We start from the raw sequence: 8,399 nt of genomic DNA on the forward strand, positions 1-8,399 counted from the left end.
TGATATCATATCATCCATTGTGCCTCAAGTTTGTTCCCGCATATACACAATTGCTATCTTGGTTTGTGCATTGTGCAAAAGTGGCCATAGAAAAAAAGAGAATAAAGCTTTTAAGCAAAAGAAAGAGAGCAAAGAGCTTGTGAGCAATAGCCATAGCATCACAATATATCATACGGTATCATATTTGATCATCTTGGATCATTGTGTGAGAAACACCGGGAACCATACATATATAGCATACTTGGGATAGAAAGTTTATCCATTTTGCATCTTATAGGTTGTGCACAAGTGTCGTATCCGCCTATTGAGCAATCTTGCTAGAGTCTCTCTTGAGTTGTGCAACACGAGCGTTTTCCGTGGATTCCACATTTTGTGCTCATTCCTTGGTTGTACGACCCCATTTATCTATCCGTGTGTGTGTTTCCGTGAGCCACATATTACTATTGGTCTACTTGTTTCGCTTGCGAATTTGTGAATCTCTTTCAACATTATTGACTCTTGCTAACATTTTGCATCAAATTTTTGTGCCACTACCCTCACCGAGCTCCACTATAAGCTTTACTTGTGTAGGTGTGAGAACCGACAAGAATTGGTACCAATAGTGCTATTTCATTGTCCGCATTTGAGTGAACTTGATTCATTATCAACATCGGTCAAGGTACATTGGTATAAGTTCTTCTCTTTCTCCCACTCATATTTGCTCGAGTCTTGTGATGGATAGGCAAGGCATTTCCTCTCCGGTCTACGACAACAACGACGGCGTGAGCAACTACATCTCCAAAGCGTCTATCTTCGATCTACAATGACAAATGAAAGGCGCACAATCAAGATTGCAAGAGCGCATCGAGAACATCTCCATCGACATTTTCCACTCCGAAGCAAGGAAAAGGGACTACATCGACAAGAAGCTTTCCGCACATAAAGAAGAGCAAGATGCAAGGATGGAGGAGATTAGAGCCTTGATCAAGTCTTCTTCCCCTTCGTCATCCTCAAGGCGACGACATTCAAGACACAAGTCTTCGGAGCATGAAAAAGATGCAAGTGCAAATCGTCCTCGTCCACATCTACATGGCGACCACCATCATGCTCGTGATCAACATCGTCATGAAGGGCAAGTCACCTCCAAGCATCATGTGCACGACGACAATGAACGACATCTTCTACGAGCTCAAGCACGACACCGACATCATCATCATGATGATGCTCCACAAGCACAAATGCACAAGTCCCAACACGCCAAGTCAAAGCTTCAAGAGCACAAAAGAAGACCGCGAGACGACCACCACCAAGACGGCGCTACGGGTACATCAACCACTTTGGCATCTTCGCCAAGTGTTCTCAAGGCATCTTCGCCTTTGGACGTACGGCATCTTCGCCTACTTCCCATGAGTTCACCTACATCGACATCCTCAACAACAAGGCGACCACCTACCAGCGAGGGCGACACTTCCATCTTCGGAAGCCCCTCAAGGACGATGGCCGAGCATGGGAAACTCCCTTCGGTCATGGAGACGAGCTACGAGGTGCCACATCATATGGACCTCCAACACCAAGACGGCGACAAGAAGGTCGAGCAAGGGCCATCCCCTTCGACCACGGCGATAGGAGTTGAGCATGGAGACATTTGCACCTACATCTCTCCGACACCCACATATGTCGAGATGCCCCAAGTGCCATGTGAGGAGAGCCACCACCCGATGAGTGACATGAGTGACTCCACCATATGTGACATTGAGAGCATTTCCTATGAGAGGATGAGTGTGACCACCACTAGCCCCACACATGAGAGCATGCCACACATCCTATGTGAGGTTGAGCGCCATTTGAGTGACTCCACCAGCAATATGAGTGAGAGCATCCTTGAGGGAGTGATTGAGCCACAACACTTAGAGAGTGAGGTAGTCGACACGGCATGTGAGGCCACTATGATTTCTAACGACTTAACCTCTACTCCTAGTGTGTTTTCTTCTTTGGTTCTAGGTCTCCTACATGACGACACGCCTATCCTCGACGAGTCCATCCCTCCAATGGACAATATGATGGCCATGGTGGACGATGATGCACCTCCCACATGGTTCCATAAAGATGAAGATGACAACGATCTGATCTTCAACACCTCACCTACAACACATGAGCGACCTTCCAATGGTAACATAGGTGATGGTGCTTCACTTGTCCCACTAGTGGATGCTCTTGACAATGATTCCTCCCATGATGATGACCCACCTATTACCATGCTTCATGCTAGTGAGACTTCTTCATGCCTTGACTTACCTATTTATGATGAATATGATGATGAGCATGTTGATTTGCCTAGTTGTGATGCTATGCTTCATAGGATATCATGTGAAAATTCTATTGGTCACTTCATGTTTGACAATCCATTAAACTTGTCATATGCTATGAGTGAGATCTCCCATATTGCATCCCTACAATCTCAGCATAGTAACTATGCATGGCCCATTAAAATCAATCCCATTTGCACTTATGGCATAGATGACGAGATGATGGTCATTGGCTTTTGCTTCTCTTGTGATGATATTGCCATGCTTCCTTTACATGATATACGCAATTCATCTAATATGTCATGCCATGATCACATTGTTCCAAATATGCATTGTTTTGGATGTTGTCAATACTCTCCACGTGATGTTTCTACTCTTGCTCATGAGGAGACCCCCATAGTTTCCTCATACATATTAGGAGATCTTGATGCATTTCATACTTTGCATGATTCCCATGATAGTGTACACCATATGTACCCCATGAATAACAATGCTCTAGAAATACCTCATGATGCATTACATCCTTTGAGTCTCCATTATGACACACATCATAACAAACCTCTCATGATGGATGACATGTTTCTATATCACGCATCTCATTTATTTGAGCATTGGCTATTTTGTGCTAACAAACACATGCACGTGCGCATCATGATGGATGATGTGTACATCTACCACACACATGATTTTCCCTTTGTCTTTGTTTTGTGTAGGTACTCACGTATACTCGTCAACCTCTCAATCCCAAGAGTTGACAAAACGAGCTCTTGAGAGCAACGATGCTTTGGGATCCCGTGGACTATCCTTACCACCGTTCCCTTCGCGCAAGGACTACACGCATCTCTTCTACTTGGCTCTCACACGGCTATGGACCATTTACCACTTGTCACCTTATGCTCATTTTACCGTGTTCACATTACATGCTATGCTTGCTCCTATGCCTTTGCCATGCAATTGTGACCCTTGCTTGCATCTACCCATGATTCACCATTATGCTACTTCTATGTGTATTTGCATGCTTGGTGGAGATCCTTGTTGCTTTTGCCATGTTTATCATGTGCCCCATGCTATTGATGCTTGTTGTGTTAGGAGAGTCATGATGACCCATTGCTACTCACATATGGCCTCTCGCCAATACATTGATGATATTTTTCTCATATCTTGCTTTCATGCTTATGAGATGTCATGTCCATTATTCATGCCCACTATTTGCACACATGACATGCTTGCTATGATTCCCTCTAGTATGTTGCATCTTCGCACTACTAGCTTGCTTGACTTGATCGCTATGATTGCTTGCTATGTTGCATCACCCATGTTCCACTATTATTTGCTTTCTTGGGTTGATGACATATATGCTCATGCCTCTCACATGATATATCTTGATCATTGTCTCTTGTGTCCATTAGTTGCCTCTTTCACATCCACTTGTATTGAGTGCAACCATCCTATGCTTATTGATCTTGGAGACTTTGACACCTTACTTGTGATGCATGCTTGTTTGATTGAGCCTATTGCATTTGGTTGTTCTCGTATCATATGCCTCCATACTATGCAATACTCCCTTGTCATTTCTTATGATGAGCATGATACATACATTTGTTGGGTATCTTACCACACGAATGATTTGTTTTGCCATTTCGCTAACCTCATTCGTTTTTCCAAGTGTTTGTCATGTTCTTTCATTTTGAAGGATTTACAAGGCGGTACCACCACGAGACATATTGGTTATGTGAAGGCATACAAGATGCGCGACTCCATCATCCTTGAGAAACTCCTAAAGGTGACCTCCTTCCCTTTGAGCCATCCTCAAGTACGCATATTGGATGGGTCACTCTTTCATTGTTGTTTCCTTCTTGTTGTCTACATGATACATCTCGTGAACGGAGGAGCGACATTGGAGATTGGCTACATGGACCTTCACATTGAGGAGCGCTCGCACTTATTGGATGCACCTTCGGAACTCCACTCATGCCTCGACATCGAGCTTTGGTACACCAACACCTCCATATTTGTTGATTGTGCTCATACATGTCATGCTCGATGGACATATCATACTCACCACAAGTTTGCATCCCATGCATGGATCGACTCACATTATGATTGCCTCGTTGCATCTTGTATTACCATGTCATCCATGATATATGAGCTTGTTCACTTCCTTAGCAAATTTGTTGTGATCTTCCTTGATGGCATATTCATACATCATGATCATATTGCCCACCATCAATTGCATGATAACATATACATATTGAGCATCCATTGCCATGTTCGTGCTTTTGATGCACCATCCCATTATGACATCATTTTGCACAATGGTAGAATTTGTCGCTTTGTGCACCATGCTAATTATCCCATGAATTCTTTGCATATCATTCTATATCATCTTGATAAGCTTCATGCGCTTTGTCACGCACTATCCCTAAGCACGGACTCATGCTTAACTGATGGACACTTTGTGTGCGCTAACCATTGTATTTCCAAGTGTACTTTGTGTTTGCTCATTTTGCATGAACCACATACCGGAGACACCTTGGAGTACTTGGATTGCGCAAGGCCTTCACCTACGTCCCACTACAAGTCCGTCCACGACACCCGTTTCCATGGTGATGAGGATCACGATCCGAGGTCGGATCTTTCCCAGGGGGGGGGGGATATGATGCGGAGCATCCCACGTTCATCCCCATGTACACTCCGACTACTCTCCAAGCCCCAAGAGGACATATGACGAGACTTCGAACATACGCCATTGGACACAAGGTGAATTCACTCCTCTTCGAACCGTCACTTTCCGCATATGAGACATGGCTACTACCTCATGCATGGACTTTGCATACACTCAGGTACAACCAAGATGACCATGGAGAATCCAAGGACCAAGGCCAAGCATAGAAGAGAAGACGGAAGAAAGGAGAAGAAGAAGACGGAGCGGCTGTTGGAGCCAGGCCGGACATCCGGACCGCCGTCCGGATCATCCGGGCTCAGCCGGATCATCCGGACCCTCCCCCGGATCGTCCGGGTAACTGCGTCGAAGACACCCGAAGGCTTCCACCGAAGCCGGATCATCCGGGAATCCATCCGGATCATCCGGACCCCTGACGCCCGGATCATCCGGCCTTGCCTGCGCGCATGACTTGGGCCGAGGCCCGTGTATCCCCTTCGCCCCTCACTTACCCCTTCGTGGCTTAGCACTATAAATAGACCTCCTCCTCCCCACTTTGAGACTCAGCATTGGATTAGTTCATATTTGTGTGAGAGCCTTTGCTCATCCACTTGGATACTTCTCCTCGGAGATCACGACCTCTTCGAAGAAGATCCCCCAAGCGGATTCAAGACCCCTTCTAGGGAAGAACATCAAGGCCTCCCCTCGGAGAAGAACGGTTCCTTTGTATCCTTACCTTTATTGACTTTGGATCTCGAGGATCTCTTATGTGTGTGGTGATCTAGCACTTGTGTGATCGATTCCTTGTTGGTTGAGTGATTCTCTCTCGTTTTCCCCGTGTTTTCCCTTTGTGCTTCCGCGTGTTCTTCGTGATTCCCCGTAGGATCCACTCCAAACGTGAAAGATCGACGCTATAGGGTTCCACCCTACATCAATTCCTGTCTTGATTATTGTTCTGCTGCCGAGACTTGATGCTCGTATCTTCCGGCCAGGCTGGCGCCCGCGCAAAGAAGCCGAAGGGAGCTCCTGAGGCCCCATCCGTGGCAGTGCCTTCGCCCGAGAAAGAAGGTGGCTGTGACGCGCAGGCCTCTCCTGCCCGGGGATCCTCGCGAGGCCAGGCTGAGCCTGCTAGGGCGAGCTCAGCCCCCTTGACCCAGGCGACTCCCGAGGTGCCCTTGCTTGACGCTTCCTCCACTGCTGTCGTGTCGCAACTGGTTCCGCCTCAGGATACTGTGGTCACGCTGTCGTCTTCTCCTCCTACTCCACCGACTGCTGCTTCCCCGAATACTGTTCTGGATCGCGTCGTTGCCAGACTGGACCGTCTGCGGCAGGATCTTCTGGGCACCGACCCTCGTCTAGTGGCCGGGCGCTTGGAGCTGGCTTCTGGCTGGATTCGCTCCAATGCTTCGATATGGGCGGCGCTGGTCCAGGCCTCGACGGCTTGCGACGAGGAGAAGCAGGCCGTTCTTGAGGCGAAGGTTGCCCACGATGCTACCCTGGGGGAGGCAGCTAGCGTCCAAGGTCATTGTGAGACGCTGGAGAGCGAGCTGAAGGGCCTGCAGAACCAGCTTGCCGAGGAGGCCCGCCTTCGCCAAGAGCAGGAGGAAAGCATGAAGGCTCGCGAGGCGGCCGTCAAGGACCTGGAGGCCAAGCTCAATAGGCGCCGTGGCCGCCTAGGCGCGATGGAGCAAGAGCTGGAGGCGAGGAAGGTTGAGCTGGATGGCAAGGCCCAGGTTCTCGCCGAGGATCGCGTGGCTTTCGCGGATATGGAAGAGAAGGCTCGCACTTTGCTGAAGACACTTTATGATAGCGGCCTTGAGAGCCCGCTGGCCGGCGAGGAGGATGGCCCCGCCAAGCTGCTTCCCTTCCTGGTTCGCGCCCTTCAAGACGTCACCCTTGGCCTTGGCCCTATGGCTGAGGCCGAGGCACGCGTCTTGTCTTCTGCAGCGCTGACGCGGGTCTTCACCCACATCTATCTTCGTGACCCCAACATTGACCTCGACAGCCTGCTAGATCCAGTGAGCGGCGAGCGTGCCGCTGCCGCTGCTGAGGCCGTGAAGGGTCGTGCGGAGGCTCTGCTGGGGAAGTTCCGGGCCTTCAGTACCAGGCCAAAGCAGAGTGCTGCTAGCCCTGCTGCTCCACAAGGCGAACCCGCTCTGCGCAGCTCCCCCGCCGGCAAGTGACTCCGTCGTGGCTCCCGTCCTGCTTTTAATTCCTGCGCATGTACCATGCCTCGGGGAGGCGTTAAAACTTATGTTTGATGATGTGATAACAGCATGGACTGTAATATTTGCTTTTGAATTCCCTAAAATTTGCATTATTCCTTCCTATTTGCTTATGTTCTACGCCGGCAGAGCCCGGCCCTGCGCATACCTCAGCCGCCATTGGCCCCGACTGGAAACCAGGACGGGGCCAAGGAGTGAGGGGCTACGTGACAAGTTAGGCTCCTGAGTCGCGATGCTCAGGAGTCCCCCTTGGCGCTCGAACAACAAGTAGGGAGGTGAGATGTGGGTGGATCTGTCGTTCTACGTCTGCAGAGCCCAGCCCCGCGCATACCTCAACCGCCATTAGCCTTTCGGGACTAAGGAGTGAGGGCCTACGTGACCAGTTAGGCTCCTGGGTCGCGATGCTCAGGAGTACCCCTTGACGCTCAAACAGCCTTCATACCTTGGCTCCGCCTGGGGAGGGACGTGCGACGAACCAGGCCCGGGGGGCCTGGCCAGGTGGCGTGCGTCTGGGCTTGCCCAGGCGCAGCCCCCGTGCCCAGCCCCTTCGCGCGGCACTCCTGAGGGGAGGCATTGCGACAAGGCCAGACACTGAGCTCCGGGCTCCCTGAGGTTGATGCGGCCCGGAGGCCACCCTCAGTTGTTTATCACCAGCGCGGAGCATAGCGCTTCCGTATGCGTACGGGCATAGCCGCTCCTCGGCTGTGTCGTCAGCCAGCGCGGAGCATGGTGCTTCCACTGGTACGTGGGAGGGGGCACTCCTCTGGGAGGAGCCCCCGGGGCGTATACAGCCCCACCCTGACATGTGGCTGGCACGGTAGGGCTTGACGAGGTGTATCTGGGCACCCGTGGGCCAGCGCGGGACTCACGGGGCCCTACCTCAAGGCGGGTTGTGCCTGGCTCTGGGCCTTATATTCGAGTGTGTTCCTGCAAATTTGGCCAGATGCCGGTGCTCTACGTCTTCGGGTCCCGGCTCTCGGGCTGGTCTCAGCCGTCGCTGACATGCCAGGTCGCGATGCCATGGACAAGACCAGAGGGTGAGGGCCGGAGAGACGGTAGGAGCCCTGAGTCGCGAAGCTCAGGCACCCCCCCTTTAACGCGCAAGCTGTGTTAGATGACGAAACTCTACGTCCTCGGGTCCCGGCTCTCGGGCTGGTCTCAGCCGTCGCTGGCATGCCAGGTCGCGATGCCATGGACAAGACCAGAGGGTGAGGGCCGGAGAGCTGG

This window comes from Triticum dicoccoides, chromosome 5B, assembly GCF_002162155.2.
Source record: "Triticum dicoccoides isolate Atlit2015 ecotype Zavitan chromosome 5B, WEW_v2.0, whole genome shotgun sequence".
In the NCBI taxonomy this organism is placed as follows: domain Eukaryota; kingdom Viridiplantae; phylum Streptophyta; class Magnoliopsida; order Poales; family Poaceae; genus Triticum; species Triticum dicoccoides.